Below are 18,653 nucleotides of genomic sequence, written 5' to 3'. Positions count from 1 at the left end.
TATTTGGCTGTAAGCCAGCGCTAGCTTCAACCTCAAATGGAATGAAATGACTGCGTTTCTTTGTTTTTTTAACATACACTGCCCAAAGAATTTATACTATATCGAAATCGGCACTGTATTAAACCAAATACATAATTGAAATGTATTGGCAAAAAATTGCTTCGGAGGCCATATGCGGGCCGCTGGCCACCAGTTTGAGACCACAGCTTTAAAGAATTAAAAACGACTAATTGCTTTCCTAAAAATTTGTGAAATATTTACTGACTTCAATCCGTTTCGTTGCTCATTTCTAACCGAAATTTCTTAATTTCATAGGAAATATAGAAAGCAACAACGAACATAAAATGCTCGATTTGACGTTTTATAGTTGTGTAACGAATTTGAAATGCATTATTAAATTTATAGTTGATGCCATGCCCACCAATGGCCGAGTGCATAAGACAGTTAAACTTTGACAGTTTGAATTTCGGCCAACAAAGTATCTTTCGAACGTTCGCAGAGATTTTCTAATGTAACGTGAATATGAGCCAGTTTCGTTTAGAAGTCGTCCGCAAAGTCATCCTCCTTTTAGACACATATCTTTTATTGGCATTTCTAAACTGAAACAAACAAATAAGTAACAAACATATTGTGCCATAAAAACGTTAGCTGCTGATATCTTTCGTAATTTTTATACTCGAAAATACTTTTAGTACAAAGAGCTTATTTTTTAATGCATTAAAGCATAATGAATGTTTATGTAGTAACAATTCTTGCTTGAATCCATATAAATGGTTTGATTTTATACTTGCAGCATATTTTTATCGAAGTTTCAACATTTAGCGGTGTTGAAATTATTTCAGAACACCCTTGTTTTCACTGGCTTTGCAATTAGAAGTAACCTGCAGCCAAATAGAAGTAACATGTAGCCAACTTGTACACCAAAAAACATTAAGGTGAATTATGTCTTATAAAATTATATTCGGCATAGATAATAAAAAAATCTTGGGGCTTCACTTAATTTTTTAAACTGTCGTCATATGTAAGATTTCTTCTCTTTTCATTAAGTAATTGAAATTTTTAATTTAATTTCCGGAAAATAAAGGTCTTGTTACAAAACAGCGCTGGAAGTTTAAACATTACGTGTTGTTTGTACATTAAATAGACGCAATTACGTGCCTGTTGCGCATTACCTAAGCAAGTTTACCTTACCTGTTTGTTGGAATGTTTCTACAGTGCACTTTTAAAGAGTTTTTCCACTTTCTTCTTCCTTAGCACGATTGTGTTTAAAAATAGAACGGAATCCTTATCTATAAGCTGCCTACAAGAAAGTTCGCTAGAGATTCGATAAGAAACTGCATTACAGCTAGAAGAGGTTCATTTTATTGTGAATTTCGAGTATGTAGGATATATTTTTATAAATTGAGTTATTATTTTTCATTTCAACTCTTTGTAATTAAATAAGGCATGTAAATTTATCTAATTAGAGAAATACTTACTTATTTATTAAGTTCCTTTTTATTTGTTTAATAGATTATAACAAAGTACACAAGGGCTATTAACCTAAAAATGGAAGGATGACTTCGTGGAAAATTTCTTAAGAACAACTGGTTGGTAATCGTGTATCACTTGGTTAAAATTATAAAAAAAGCATATTTAGCCAGCTAGATCCGGGTTTACCAAGATTGTCCAAATTTTAAATTTCCATTTTTTTATTATTTTGCAAACCTTTAACGATTTTTTTATTAAAAATCTCAACTATTTCAAAGCGAGCAGTGCTTTGCTGTACGGCATAAAATACTATTTTTATCTCGAGCGCGCGAGACAGTCTATCCGAAATTTTAAAGATATGCTGTTTCGAATATTTTTATCCCAAAGGGACGTTAGCTCAAATGCTCTAGAAACGTGTATGAGTGTGTAAATAAAAAAAAATGCCAATTGGGCGTAATATAAAATCTGAAAGCTTTCAGATGTTTTTAATAAGACTCTGCAAAACTAAAAATATGCATATAATAAAGAGTTTGCATTTCCGCTTCCCTATTTGTACAATAATGCAGCTGTGAATTAAATTAATATTTTAAAGTTTATTTTAAACTGAAAATTGCTACCTTGGGCAAACTGGTTATAAATAATTTGCATTTAAATTTCTAAATAATTCTGCAAAAATGCATGCGTTGTGATGCGAAGATGAAGAAAGGATAGAAAATCACTGTATCAATGAGTTGCTACACAAAATATATAGTGACTGAAACATCGTCTTCGTTTTACCAGAAACAGACTAATATGAAAAAAAAAAATAAGTTTATTATTATATATGCAATTTACAAATAGAATGCATTTAAGTAATATGGCAAGAAATCATGACAAGGGAACATGGAGTTACATTTTGATTCTTTGAAAATGTCAAATAAATGCAATTATTGCATTACTGTGGTTTATGGAAATTAAAAGAGTTTCATAATTTTTCTTTAGAGTTTCATATTATCTAATAATTGAAAGGTTTTGATATTTGTAGGATTACTTTGTCAGGAATCATTAATTTTGGATATTATAGACACATATTTTGATATTTGCTTTTACTTATTTTAAGCATCGATAAGCTTTGTGTAATAAAGTTTTGAAAAAAAAAGCAGATTTAACCAATTTGTCAAAGCATAACGCAAAGAAAAAATACAAAATGCTTTGATTACTACAAGGAAAAATTTAACAAGCAGACTCCTTAGGAGAATTTAAAATTAACATTTTTTGTTAGCCATAATAATCATATTTATAGACATTTTTCAGCTAATATAAGTAAACACTGTATTCTAAGGATCAACAGAGGTGGCATCATTGATTTATTTCTTATGGCATTCCTCGATCTAAAACGTAGTTGAAAGATTCGTCTGAACATGTTTTAATGTTATCATTTCGTTCTCAGTGTTTTAGGTAGCATATTATGGCCCAGCGACTTAATCATTTACAGAAGAAAAAAAAATCGTACTATACAAATGCCCCCCATCGAGCAAAAGTAAACGAACAAACAAGGGCACCGTTCCTGCCTAAAGGTTAGTGCATTACATCCGAAACTGGAATCCAAAGGCATTACTAGTGACAAGTGACAAGAAAAAATGGCGGCAGAAGCGATTCTAGTGTCAAGAGTACCGCTTTCATTTATTCTGCTAAAGTGCACGAATAAAACTTTCAACACAGTCAAAAAAAGAAGAAAAAAAGGAGAATGTAGTAGGAGGAAGGAAATAACCCAGAAAGTAGAAATTAAAAAGACACTGCCTCAGGGAGTGATGCTAGGGAGAAAACTAAGTGCCAATTCTTGTTGACGAATGCTGGCGCTAGATTGAAGGCGAAAAGATAGTGGATGGCTTTCCCAAGTTTGTTGGACATTTATCGTTTTTCTCTTTTAGCCGTTCACTATGATTAAGACCGCTGTGCGGAAGCCATACCCTAAACTACCACTGCTGAATTGTAATGCTTTTTAGGCTTAAAGGCGGATTGAAATTGACAGCGTCAAAGAAAGAATGAGATGGTTTGGGAGATGACACATTTTATTTTAACAATGTTTGCCTTTAATAGACAACGCAACTAACTCTGAAATTTCTTTCAATGCGACAAACTCCCTAAAGGTTGTTGAACGGTTTCTGAAATCGTTGTTTTCATTAGCGTAATTACCAAGAATTATTCGAGTATCATAGCAGCAATTTCGTGGTGCTTTCTTAACATAAAATCTTTCACTACTGCTAATCAGAAGTAAAACGAATACATGTTCGCAGGCGATAGAATCTTCTAAAATACATTTCCGCAAATAATGCAGTTTTATATACTACATATACACAAGGTGCATTAATTTGAAGCTTTATTTACCTTAATAAACCATAAAAATTTCCATGTTACTTAACAAACTTTTTTCGCGACATTTCTCTCACATATGTTAATTAATTGGCAACAAAATAAACAATGTGATGCATATGTTATTTTTGTATAGGGCAACGCAACACTTATTGAAATATTATGCATATAAATGTGTTGCTAGTTTAAAAAAGGCTTCAGAATGTGAAATTGAGTCTGACTTCGTGCTAAAAGGTCTTCTTCTAGTCTAAAGTAAGATATGCTCATACGCTTGTATTATCTTGATGTACAAAGGCACTTAGAATCAATCATTTCGAATGCGTTATTTATTGATAAGTGACAAAAGAAAGCGAGAAAGGAATTTCTTTGATTCCATCAGTCAAGGTAATCAACATTGTTTTGACTTTGGGTAAGACATACTGTTCGTTGCTCCGAAAGTCTATAATCGAAGGCAAATATTCTCCATTTCCCCTTCATGATACTTCATGGACCATAAGAAATTTAAACGATAAAAACAACTTAATTTTAAACTTTCGAAAAAGATCATTATTGTAAGCATTTGTGGAAATCTGGACTAATTTTTATGTATTTATTTCCTGGCGGACTAAAAGATTTTCTTCCGAGCTTTTGTTACGTATATGTTTAGCATTGTCAAGAAAGAGTGCAAGTAAGAATAAGCTAAATAAAATGTATTAAACAGAAGTAAAATTGAATAGTAAAACCTTTTATTGCAATTGTTAACAATTTCAATTAGGAGTAACTTTTTATTGTACAAATAGTCGAAATTTCGATACTGAACAAAGTACAGGTATAATGCATTAGTGTTCCTTTGAAGCTATTGTTAATAATACAATAGCAGGCAAAACAATAGTAGCCTGATTAAAAACCTGAATTTTTTAAGTTACCGAAGAAAGAAGACATATATAAGACTTAATACAAAGTTTTTTTTTTTTTTTTTTTTTTTTTTTTTTTACAAGACGGAAAGAATAAGTTAAATGTTTGAAGTATAATCATGAATAATGGCTTTTGTTCTCTAGCTTTCAGCTTTCAGAAAATAGGTTTAAGCAGTAGGCAAGACGATTTTAAAAGTTTTTAATTTCGATTCAAATGCATAGCGTGGGAATACGAGAAAAATATAAAAATATCATTCTTGTGCGCTCTGTCAATTCGTTTAAATTCAAAATGCTTCGGATTCCGACTCGTTGGATTTAGTAATTACATCTGTTGACTCTTTTAAAAGCTTTTGCTTAAGATTTTCAAACATTTTTCAAACTAAATATTTAAGGAAAGACATATACTTTTTATATACAACTGTGACGTTTTAGACCTAAAAAGAAGTTCAGTAAATTTTATTTGTGAAAAATATTTAGGAAAACACTTATGGAACATAGGGAATAAAAGTTTTTTTCTGTATGTCTTTCAGGCCATCAGAAAAAATTTAAAAAACTTGAAGTTTAGATATTATTCCTTTTACTGCTAAGTATATATTACGTGATTACTTTTACTGCAGATAATAACTAAATCATCTCACTTTTTCCTATATAATCAATAGCAAAGATTTCAGAAATTTGACTGCGAATTATACTTATTTTCTGCACAGATTTTTATCATTAAATACTTGAGCATTGTAAAATCTCTATTAGTATTTTGCTATAATTCAATTTTGTAAATTTTTAACAAAAATGTTTCGTTTTAATACAGCCTTGAAATTCGATTGTCGATTAACAATGAACATATGATTTATTAAATAAATGTTTAATTTTAGATGCTAAAACATATATTTGAAAGGAGAATGACAAATAAATGTTTAGCGCAAGAAATTTCAATATTTATTAAAAGAGAGGATAAAGATCATTGGATCCTCCCTTTTATCTTAAACTGTTGCACAATAGTTTAAGAAGCGGATCATAAATTTTGAATTCTGTTAACTAATTTAGACTAGAATAAGGGTTTCAGCCGAGAAAGAATTCCTCCTCAATGGGAAAATTTCATGATCTTAGGATAGAAGAGTGTGATGCTAGATTAGACTCAAACTGCAACGAAACGCTTATATTGTAAAACAATTAAAGTGAAAGTGATATCAGTTTACTCAAATAAGCTAAACTAAACTAAGTATCTGGTAAAATTAAGAAAAAAAGGTTTCCCTCTTTATATATTATAAAAATCTGATACTAATTTAATTACTAATGAGCAATTAAATACTACATATTTATTAAATATCATAAACTTTAATTTTAGTTATACTTTTACAGTTTGCAATTTTTTACGTATTATTTAGGAATGCGAAACTTGTAATTAAGCGAACTGCATCTACGAAAGTAGAAAACTAAATTTTCTAACAAATTCCTGCAAACTTACCAAACAATGATAGAAAACAATAATTACTATGACATCTCAACTCGCTTTTTGTAAAATGTCGTTTGTTTGCCGACAGAATTGTCAATGCAGTTAATTTAATTCAGTGAAATTTTTATCATAAATTCGAAAACTGAAAAAAGAATACAAATAAAGTTATGCTATAAACAAGAAAAACGGGTTATTATTTTCAAACAGTTGATGTAAAACATAGTATTATCCTTTTGATTCTGAGATAAAATGGCATTCACTTGCTTAGATTGGACAAAATGCCCAACACTATTCCAGAAACTTGGATTTTAGAAATATAGAGTAAAAACTACGTCACTGTGTCTTTTTTTTTTTTTTTTTTTTTTTTAATTGGAGAGGCGTATATCAAAAGGAGTTTGCTTTGTTTCTGACGAAGTGTACTCCTTATTTTGTAAAGAAGTAATAGTTTCCAGCAAAGTAAAGTGTCAAAAATTTTTAGTAACCAGATTTGGTTATGCAAACTTCTTCTCTTCCCTAAAATGAAATTTCACATTGATGATTATTAATTTAATAACAAAGAAGGGATTCAGATACCAAATACCTAAACCAAAGTCATAAATATCACTTCAAAAGATGAGTTCTGCGGTGGAATAAAGTAGTTATATGAATGTGTCAATAACTGCATAAACTTGGTACACATCGAAATCTAAGAAATAAAAATATTGTTTCTTCACTTTTTGATTTTGTAAGAACTTAATCCTAAAACTTGTTTGCACTGTTTATATTAAAAATAATATAAACAATTTTGGGAATGATACTCTGTTATATGGAAGGGAAGATACAGATAGAAGTGGGAGAGACACCAGAAGATCACCATTTGTCCTACAGAGGAAGCATTTGTCCCGCTTTATTAACTGTGCATTTCCACACCCGTTTTGAGAAAGCACATCTCGGGGGGGGAGGTGATAAAAGTATCTCCCATCGCCTTTCTCTTACCATCAACCTCTCAAGAAGACTTTCAACTCGCAGTGTATTTAAAGTGCCCCCTTGCCGCACAGACACTATATGCTTATAATCATCCATGGCTTCTCCGGGATTCGAACCCAAGCTGATCGATAGAACAACCAGCGACACTAACCACTATAACGGCTTAGCGGCTATGGAGGGAAGGGAGAAGGGCACAATATAAGTTGAGAATTTGAGAGTTACAAATTTTTAGTTGCGCACGTCTCTTCCACTAAAGCTCTCCTGTAGCCTTTATTTTCATAACCGTTCGTGGTAAACATATGCTTCTGATCACGGAAATGTTTTAAACCATGCCAACATTCATGTTTCACATTTTTAAATTAAAGAAAAATAATTATGAACTTTTTACACCGCCTTCTGAGTCGTATACTTGCATTTAGGAATTGTAAATTAAATAGTGAAATAATAGCTGCCAATTTAAAACTTTCCCTAGCATATCCTTTCATAAGATATCCAGCTAGTAAAAATAACATTACGTTATTTGTAAAATATGATGAATTTCGAAATTTTTACCCAAAAATATACACTGATGGCTCTGCATCAACAACGGAAAAGGATGTGGAATTAAAATATGTTACAACGATATAGAATCATGAAATTTTAAATACCGACTTTACAAAGGAAACAATGTTTTCTGGTCAGAAGCAGTCGAGTAAATTATAATCAAACATTTCTTAAATACTTGTATTCATACCGACTTCTTAATTGCAAAGCATGCCATTGCTAATACTACAAGCAATAAATCTTCCTTTACTCAAGAAATTCTAGATAACGCCCAAAATAAACATTTTTACATAATAGGGACAAAAGCTTATAATGAACACAAATGCAATAAGGAGGCGGCTGATCATATTTTTAGCCAAAGCCAAGGTTTATCTGCTACAAAAATGTATATTCCATGGCCAGTTTTACACCCAAAATCAAAATTACGAATTGCTAGTAACATCTATAACAAAAATTATGAGATACCGCCAACACAGGGCGAAGAACATACAACCTATTGTCCAAAATCGACTGTTCTTTTCCGTATACTGCCAATCAAATCACATGGTTCATCACTGGATATGGCCTTTCCTACGCATTTTCATCTACAAATTCTTGTGAAAAAAAAAGGGGGCGAATCAGAACACTACATATTTTCATGTCCATTAATAACTTCATTACATCTAAAACAAAACCCAGCTTAGAGCGGGAACTTGTATCTTTTTTTACGATTTGCAATAAAAAAAAAACATACAAGAAACAAAATTGCAAAAATTATGGATTTTGTAGCTGCTAGAGGCCAAAAACTTTGCAGAGCAAGTTATTTACCGTGAGTTAATTATCATGAACGCACGTGACTGCTAACAATTTCTTATGACTAAATTATATGAAACTGAATGCTACATGAATATGTTGTCACCCGGCTGTTTAAAGGATGTTGGTCATCTGGCTACGTAGTATCTGAGGTCAATACCCAGTCACTTATAGTAAGTATTGGGTACCTTTGCATTTATACCTACCTACCTACTTGCGTTTAGGAAAGTATCATTGTAAAAAATAAAACACAACATTTTGACTCCATTATGAAGCAAACTGACAGAGGTATTTCGTTTCGAATTTACGATATATGACGTCATTTTCAACATGCCCTGAGGTAGTCGGTTAATAAATTAACTAAAAAATTCAAGGTTAATTTTCACCTTAAGTATTGTTGAATGATATTCTTTTAGGACTTGCAAGTGTGTTACATTCTTTAATTTACAGTTTTATTACCACTAATATACGGAAAGAATTTTCGCATAAGGAATTTATTAAGTTCTAAATATATGTTATTAATACGCTCATGAAGTTTCAGTTACTTTCATAATCCAATAATCGTATAAAAAATCAGAAACTAGAAATATTCCTAATTTTTAAAATTATACAAAGAATGTTACAAGTTGGCTATGTACTAATCCTGAGGTTGTCTAATGTTTTCTGTAACAACACTTCTGTAAAATTATGTGAATAAAGTCAATACTTTTCCATGCGTACATAGAGTATCTCATGTATATATGTATGTACAACATATACATGTAACTATCAGTTTAATATAAAATGAATTTCGCTGATTTTATTTATCTAATCATCATTATCTCTTACGAACATGGATAAAGTAAAAATAGATTCGTAATAATGATAAATTCACATTTAATAAGGAAACAAAGTAAAAATGTTTATCCATCAAGAAATAAGGCAAGATTTAAATAGAAACAGCTTCAATAACTTGTCAGAAAACTGAGATTAAATTCAATGAGCAAAGAAGGTAATTAGAAACATGAGCACGAGCTCTACAAATCAGATAAAACACGAGATAACGATTTTAAAAGCGCACTAGTGAGAGCACAAAAGCTAAGATAGCAGCTCTTAGAATTCACTGAAACAGGGCAAAGTTCCGATGTGGTTGTCACGGAGTAAGAAAAATTTTGAGAAACACCCCGATTAAGGCTCCTAGAACTTAATTTGTCACCCTTAAACACGCAGGTAACGTTGATTGCGCGAAGATAAGAAGAAAAGTGGAGTTTCAAACAACTGATACAAAGTTTAGAACAACATGGCCATTCCATTACGCAGCAGAAAAGAGGAAATAAAAAAACCGCTTCCAGGCTAATTTTGCACAGCGATAACGCCGACGTTTTCAGGTCATCCTGCCTTCTAAGTACGCGATAACTTTGTTACTCCAGGCATTAAAATTCAGCCTAAACACTTGCCATTCAAATAAAGAGCAGAGATTCCCGAATAGTGCATTCAACGTTCATTCTTTACTTAGAGATTGCTGCTTGATTTAAATTTGGCTTATCGGATGTTGATAAAGTTCCATTTGGTGATTAAGGTAAACTATACTCATTACCTCCATAACATAGAAGTAAATGTTTAATTCGAATGTGCTTTGAAGCTATGTGACTGTAATATTTGCAGCAGATTAAGCTATTGGTTTGATTGTTATGCATGAACTATAAGAGAAATAATTTTATCCAAAAATTATTAAGGGAAGTGTTCCTGCATGTGCGATACTTGTGGGAGAAAGTTCTAAAGGCACACATTGAATAAATCAGATTCATAGAGAAGAATTATGAGCTACATGATAAAAAGCCATTCAGAGGAAAAAGAAATTAATACCTTTGTTGTTATTATTATAGCATCTTTATAGCATTGTTGACTGAACACGCAATCCGCAAGAAACTCGTTATAGCGTTAATGGGAAAAAATGTGTAATCGTCATTAATTAAGTGAAACATTTAGGATTAATAAAGTCAATATTGTTAATAAATATAATAAATTAATGTATAATAAATATAATAATGCATAATAAAGTCCATAAACAGCAATATTCGAAATTTTCAGCTCAGAAAAGTTAGATTTAATGACATACAATAATCAGCAGGATCCATGTGGCTGTATTTTTTTAACAGAAAATCTATTTTCTGGACTCCTTTTATAATATTAAAAAGTACCAAACTATTTTTACAAAAATTTAGTAGTAGAAAGTAGAATTCTGTAGTCTACAATGCATAATTCTCACCGTACATGTTATCATACATTATAAGATAAATATACTGGAGGAAATATATTGTTTAAGCGTCGGCTCTCAACTAATGGTGCTAGAGGCGATTTAGAGACGTAATTAATTATTCCATTCTGACGCCATTGGTGCCTTCAGACAGTTAAACAATACCACTCAAATGCAGCGAATGATTAGAAGCTCTTTTAGGTATTACACATACATTATCTATAACTGTTTTTATATAAAGACGTCACTTAAATCACACCAATATTATTAGCATTTGTTGTTTGTTAACTAAAATAACACGTCGAAGAACAAATGTTGGAACCATCTTTTTCAACTGCAGAATGAAAATGATGAAGGAGAAGCGTATGCTCACTCGATAGCAATAAATAGAGAACGTTTCTGTTAAAGAAAGAAACAAAGTCACTTGCGCCATCTATTGACAAAGTTGAAAACAAATGTGAAATAATTCCTTAATGATCCCACTTCTAATCCATCTTTACTGCTGATTCGAACAATTTATGTTCAATCTCCATCAAAACAAACTATTTATTATTGTTTTCTACTAAAACGGACCTGCCAGTGGGGGAGTGGATAAGACGGCTGAACAGTGGTAGTTCGATCCCCGTCCGGCTGTATGAGCGTTTTGTGCTTTTTCTTAGCTGTAACATGAATACGAGCCAAATTCGATTAAAAAATTCATCCTCAAAGGAATGCATCTCTTTAGGCATACAGGCATCATAGTTTCGGCTTAATAAATTAAGCAATGAATAACCAGTTTGCTCAAAGGGAATCATCGGAGATACAAGTTAACGATTGTGGCCTTGCCTCCTATAACTTCCCGCCTGCGATAAGAATGACGAAAATGTGCGAAAATATGGTTCTTTGCACACAGTAAGAATGTTTTAGCTTTGAATATCTTAGCGATAAACCAAAGCTTCCAGTGATATAAGTTTTCAAGATTTTATAAAAGATTTTCAAAGATCATGAAATCAGTGGAAGTAGATTCTTCCCGTCTTAGCTACTCAGTAACTTTTAATGAATATATTTTAATTGTTTTTCTAAATCGCACTTAAAATTAGCATCAAGGAGGATTAGTTAAATTAATTTAATACACGTAAGAATCATTAACAGGCAGTAATATGATTTGCAAAGCCCGGAAGCAAAGATGATATCTTCAGTAACAGTGAAATAAGATTTATCCGCTAGCTGGCATGAGGTCAAGTCCATAACGCAATGTTTAAACGGCTCGAAATAATTGGCACCATTTTGTAAACAGTTAAGTCAAACGCAATTCGCTGATCACAACGCCGAAATTCATTCATAGTGTTACTTTTATACACTTCAAATTTGAGGTGGTCTCACAATGCTTATCAGCAAAGTTTAGAGACACTAAACATTATCTCTAAGCCTTTAAATATGAAGTATTCGAATTTAAAAACACTATTTCAATATGCAGAGCTAGGTTATAATGAAATAAATATGTTTGGGGCAATAATATCTCTAATTTAATATAGTTATTTGAAAATTAATTAACAAATATGCAGTTCATATTAATGAAACAAGGAAGAGAAGTGTTACAGGAAGGGAACAAGCACACCGTAAAAATTTTAAAATGCTAAAGATTACATGTCATTTATTCGCTACCAGATTTAGAAAGATAAATATTAATCTGAAGATCTGAAAGGTTAATATATAGTTCTGAGTCTTACAACTAGAAGGCCAAAGGGTAATGCAACTGACTTGAAAAGGTAATCAATATAAGCGATTCCGTAAGACTTTCTTGCGAATTTATTTTGATGTCACCCAGCTTATCGGAAAATGTGAAAGCTAAGATATAAAGGAAAGGTATGTTATAATTTTGAAATGCTTAGGATAAAACGTTATCTTATGTCAAAAGTACTTCGACACCTATCCAGATAAAAGTGATTAATAAAATATTATTCATTGAAACTGGTAAAATAACGTCGCAGGAAATACATTATTACTCCAAAATACAATGTTAAAATAACTGTGATTTAACTGCTGTAATATAAGAATATCTTAATATAAAAATAATGTTAAATTTTAAAATTAGGCTACAAAGAAAATTTAATTGACATGGATTTTAAATGATAAAGCTTTCGATTCGAGGACGATCTGACATAGTTTGTCCCTCTTTCACAGAAGCTAAGGTGGGAAGACTAACAATATACTTACTGAAAAATCAATGGATGGGGCAGTAAGAAAACAGCGTAGGAACATCTGTTGAAAAAACAATCAGTACTGAAATGGGAAAGATCTAAGATGATAAAGTTTTAGCAGCTTTGGAAGAATTAGATCATAATAATGTCATAAACTAAAGCGTAATTTTTTTTGTGTGAATACGAAAGGCTTCAAGAATATATAGTTCACCAAATAAAGATCCTTTTTTGGATAAATTTCTGAAAAACGAACCCAAAATTCTGTTTAACTAACTAGTTACAATTAGTTACCGAAGATTTGCTTATTTCGCGTTTTTGAATATTGGATTCGTTTGTATACACAGGGTGAATCCGAACAAATAGACAAAACTTTAGGGGATGATAGAAGACAGCTATACGAGCAATATTCGTCATAGAATATATGGTTGAAACGCAAGCAAAAGTTAAATGGTAGTTTTCCACTGTTCCCACCTGTGGGATTGATGCACATTTGCGAAGACACCAGGCATTTCATCATCAGCAACAACGGCGATCCTGGAGACTAGATCCATACTGGTTTCAATGGGATTCCACTTGTAGATTAGGCTTTTCATATTACATATTTTTGACCCACAGGAAAAAAATCCAAACATGAGAGATCCGATGATCTTAGTGGCCAAGCTATGGGACCACCTCGACTAATCCATCGCCCTGGGAATTTCGTGGTTCGTATAACCTGCAATCCACAGTAGAAAATGCCGTTGGGTGCGAGGACCGACCCCTTTTATACCCTTTATTTACAATGCCACCTAGCGGCTCGCCGTTTGCGTTGCGTCCATACATTCTGTGACGAATATTGCTCGTATTAGCTGCCTTATATCACCCCCCCCCAAAGTTTTCCCTTCTCGTTCAGATTCAACCTGTATAGGATATGAAAATAGTGTGCGTTCTCTCAAGCAAACCTTAACGTGCTTTTAGTTTAGACGACGTATGTCGAACCATACTTAAAAGAAATTCCATAAATTCCCCAGAATAATTCTCATTTAAGACATAAAAAGCTAAAACACAGTGTTCAGATATGTGCAGAAAAGAAAACAGAATAGCACACATTAAAAAAAAAAACTTTGTAAACAAACATAGAATAAGCAAACAACCACATTTTCATTCTTGCGCTCCAATAGTAATGTAAATGAATTAATGAATAAATCATACTCGTATTAAGTGCAGAGATTGAAAAGCATCACAAGTGGGTTAAAAGGAAGAAACCGTTAAAAGTACAGATTATATTGATGAAGTGCTAAACCAAATTTATAATCAGGTAAACAAATACTGCAGATAGGAGAAATAAGTTAAAATAATGTTTGTTGCGAGTAAATTAGATTACAACCATTTCGCAGACGTGTTACCAAAAATAATCGAATAATGTCATATACAAATAAATATCCAAGAGACGTTACAAACGCTACTCAGTTACTACCTTCTGCATATCGATGTTCATTTTAAAGCTTAGACCAACAGAATTTCTTTTAATAGTGATCAGAATGTGATCACTTTACTATTTTCTCTAGCTTGTTAGAGCATGTAGTTACTCGAAAGTAATATGCACTAAAACTGGCGTAGATTTGAACATAATGCTGTCGGTTTTGAGGGCATTATGTCTCTTTTCGTCAGGAAGCTAGAACGTTTTGCAAAGGTTGGACAAGCGCAACCATTTTATACAGAAGCCAATGGATAGAGAAAAATAAAAACACACTCGGAATACAAAATGGCACTAATTTTAGTTAGTTTGAAAATTGTATTACTCTAGTTCGTTGAAGTTTCATTGCTATTTTTCTCGAAATATAATACCTTCTTCCATTCTTCCACTGACTGCTTTCCATATAATGGCTGTTGCTTCTCTCATGTTTGCAAAATTTTTTCACGCTGAATAAAACAGACCTTTGTCTGAATCTCCTCGAAGCTGATAGATTTTTATTCAAAATCTGCGCCAATCTACGTTAAAATTCTTCACTGGCGTACTTCTTTTTCTTTTTTGAATGTGTGCAAATTTTAAAGATGAGATATAGGCTGAACTGTGATTATCTTAAGCAAATGACAACTGCTTTGCCATTTGTATGAAACTATCAACAATTCTTCAAACATTTAATTAAGTTCTTTAGTCTAGCCATTATTTTGAGTAGATTAAAATTAATTCATTGACATAGTACCGAAACTGCAATTGAAATGAAGCCATTACAAAGAAATTTCCGACGTATTGCGCTGAAGCCTGAAACACAGGCAGCAGGCTGCTACTTACTACTCTCATTTGTCTTAAAAAAAAAAAAAAAAAAAAAAAAAAAAAAAAGCAGCAAAACATCTTTCAGTGCACGAAACATTCGACGATTTCAATTTCGAAATCACTGATAAGACCTAGGGCGTTTCTGGGAAAACGCTATCTCCGGATTTTTCCGGCGGCGCATGCGATTCCTTATCTCTTAATTATTTTCCTTGTTTCAAAGATTTTTCTCGAGTAACTGAATAATAAAAATATTAAAAAGAAATACCGAGCGGATCAAAAGGAAAAACTACAAAAATAAAAATATTCTCGAAGCCACAACAATATTTCGTTGTCATGGTGACATCACTAACAAAAAATAACAGCATGTAAATTGAGACCTCGCTCTCAAAGTTCTGTTGTTCGTTAAATTATGTTTCTTGTCCAAATTTTGTATTCATATATTGAATAGGCACTTCTTTTCTGAGTCTTAATAACTTGTTCGAGCTAGATTGAGTAGCAACATCAGAACGAGATGGAGTCTATGATTAAGAGCATTCTCCACTTCTTTCAGGAATTGGAAGCTTCTATATTATGCTTTCTGCATGAGACAATACAGTCCTTTCTTGATAAGACGCGAGATACAAATAAGGAGAGCTGCAAAGCTTTCTATTTCCTATGTATTATTTGAAATATTAATGGAAGAAAAGAAATTGTCGGGTATCATAATCGAGATGCTTAACTATGGAAATATCTGCCATTAGAAAAGAATAAATGTTTGGAATACATATTTCTAATTAAATAATGTAGGCTAGATTAGATTATTTATTACGCCACCACTCGATATGATTATATGATGTAGTGAAAAGCAAAGCAGATAAACATACAATTTGGTCTTCGGATTTCCATCTAATACCAAAAGAGGAAATTTTCATTGATTTAACACGGAATTTATATTTTACTCTTCTTTCCACTTCTTTTAGTTTTCTGCCCCTTACAACTAAATAATCGTATCTTCGTAGGGTCACAACATAGGACTCATATTTTCATGTCTCGGCTTGCAAACGTGGCATCCATTCTTTTAGTACTGTTTAGCCATGATATGTTTTGAACTGTTTCGTAATTCCAAACCTTGTACTGGATATAGCAGAAATGGACTTGGGACAAGGAAATGATAAGACAAAAAGGCTTTAGTATGTGTTTGGTAAATAAGCTCTACACTATAAAATCCAGTTCATATACTACAGTATTCATAGTTCAGCTGGTAAAACAAATCACTGCTTACTAATGTTCTCGCTCAGCAGCAAAGCTTACTATAGGATGCTACTCGATATTGTTCTGTGGTAAGCTCTACTGATTTCTTTAGTCAGCCGAAATGAATGACAGCTACAGGACAATATCATAAGTCCAAGACAAACGCGAAAATCTAAAACACTCCGAGTGAACAGCGATTTGGGCTTATCCGATCCTTTCAGTATTCTTCGCTATCAAGTGTTTCAACTTCTCTGAAACTTTGTTTCCCTTTCGAAGATTACTTTTCCCATACACCCTAATTCAGTACTAATCATTCCCTATATTCCTGTATATTTGAATCTCGTGATTTTTAGGCAGAAAAATAGTAATGCAAACTGAAAAATGAGAGTAGTATATTGTTTTATAAAAGCATTTTGGGTAGAATTTTCATACCGAATTTGGCTCATATTGAATACATTAGCATACTGCGTCCAGATAAAAGTTCATTTGATTGTAACAAAGTACTCGAAGGCTATCTTTTAATGATACCTTTGCGAAGGACTTTCTAAGAGAAACTGGATCATATACACATTACACATGCCGAAAACCACGAACACGCCAATGAAGTCTGCCCGTACGCTCGCATTTGAACCTCAGACCAAACTACTAGTGTTTAGCTACTTAAGCACTCGCCGCTGTTAGGCACTAATGAAAGACTGATGCTAAATAGTCATGTAATGAAATCAAAATCCAAATGCTATAATTTTTAAACATATCCTTTTCATTCCTCTTTTTGTTTAAGGAATTTTTATAAGTAAATCAAGTCGAATTTTTTGTAATGTTGACTTTTGCAGTTTTTACTACTTTACCGGATTTAATTTAATGTCTCGTGACTTTTACCTTAAAAATACTGTAATTATTTTTCTGCTGCACACCATATTCTGCAATAAGGCGGCTTCATGGTTTGGGCCCAAATGCGTACGATTCCAGGTCACGTCTAATTCGTATTTCGGGCACTATGACGGCCCGACGCTACGTGGATGATGTACTACGACCGGTGACACTCCCCTACTTTCAGGGAGTGTCCAATGTCCTTTAACAGCAGAAAAACGTCCAACCACGCACTGCTCGCTTTAGCCAACGTAGTCTGCAAGGTGTACTGTTGCTTCCCTAACCACTGTTCTCTCTTGATCTCTTACCAATCTAACACATTTGGGATCTGATTGAACTTCATTTACAGACCCTGCCACTGCCGCGTTCGGAAGACGAAGAGTGGCGAATGGTTGCCAGCGACTCGAGAGCTATTCCTCAGTCTACCATCCCTAGTCTCACTGACTCTTAACCTAGATATGTTGCTTCGTGTACCGCCGTTCAAGGTGGTTCTGCAACCTACTGTGCCGACGCTGTTCTTACCGTATATTCTAATTTCGAAATAAAGATCACTTATTGTTCGTTGTTCTCTCTTTCTGTTTGTCGAGTTTCACCACTTTTTGGCCACTCATTCTTGGTGTTGCATTTTCAATGTCGGACAGAGTAATTCGATTAATAAAAGTAAAGGATGCAAATAAAGCATGTTATATATCTTTTAGATTTTTGTGTCTGTTTTGTTACATTTTTTAACGAATTAATTGACATAACAAATTTTAAGAACTTCTTTCAGTTTCATGCGCAACATTTCTAATGTAATTCATAACAAAGGAACGCAAAATAAAATACCTGTTAACCAGAACTCATACCCGTTTTTACGAAAATGAGAAACTGATATCTTGCATCTGACACTTCATAGTTAAATTATAATCCAATAAATAATACTTTACAAATGAATCGATTAGTTTGAATGAAAATCTCAAATTCTCATTCGCTGTTATGTTCAGCTATAAATACTATTTCTCGTGCTCTGAAGAAGTTATCATTTTTGCTACAAATAATTATTGTAACTAACTGATTCATGTGAAGATAAGCAGTTATCACAGTATGAGATTTTTTAAGGATTACTAGCATAATACGTAACTGTAAACTGATTTATAAGTTCCTTTGTTACCTGAGTAAAAATGAGAAAAACATTATTTCTTTTGTTATTTGTTTATCTTTCCCTGGAAAAATAAAGCAAAATATCTTTGTATACAGCCTTTAATTAATTATTTTTTCCTAAAATGCTTTAATTTTGATTACGATGCTTCGAAGATATTACTTGTACCAGTATAAAGAACAATATTTAAATCATTTTTTGATAAGTTTTTCTTCACTGCTTTCTTCGTTATTAAGTGAACATTAGAATATTTGTTTACATGCATTTTATTAG

At 32.5% G+C, this 18,653-nt stretch overlaps 1 protein-coding gene and 1 long non-coding RNA gene across 3 annotated transcripts in view; one reads left to right on the top strand and one right to left on the bottom strand.

Annotated features, from left to right (window-relative positions):
* The window catches only part of LOC118189141 (teneurin-m-like), an 866,809-nt gene that overhangs the window by 418,127 nt on the left and 430,029 nt on the right, over positions 1–18,653 (bottom strand). The gene's annotated exons all lie outside the window — the stretch shown is intronic.
* LOC118182866 (uncharacterized) overlaps positions 9,771–18,653 on the top strand; it is a 409,247-nt gene continuing 400,364 nt past the window's right edge. The window contains exon 1 of the long non-coding RNA XR_004757133.2: positions 9,771–10,027. This is a non-coding gene — a long non-coding RNA (uncharacterized LOC118182866). The remainder of the gene's footprint in view (positions 10,028–18,653) is intronic.

This window comes from Stegodyphus dumicola, chromosome 4, assembly GCF_044657685.1.
Source record: "Stegodyphus dumicola isolate Sdum_Otavi_A_Nest chromosome 4, ASM4465768v1".
Lineage (NCBI taxonomy): Eukaryota > Metazoa > Arthropoda > Arachnida > Araneae > Eresidae > Stegodyphus > Stegodyphus dumicola.
The sequence above is the reverse complement of the archived record's forward strand: the minus strand, read 5'-3'. Positions and strand labels throughout refer to the sequence as shown.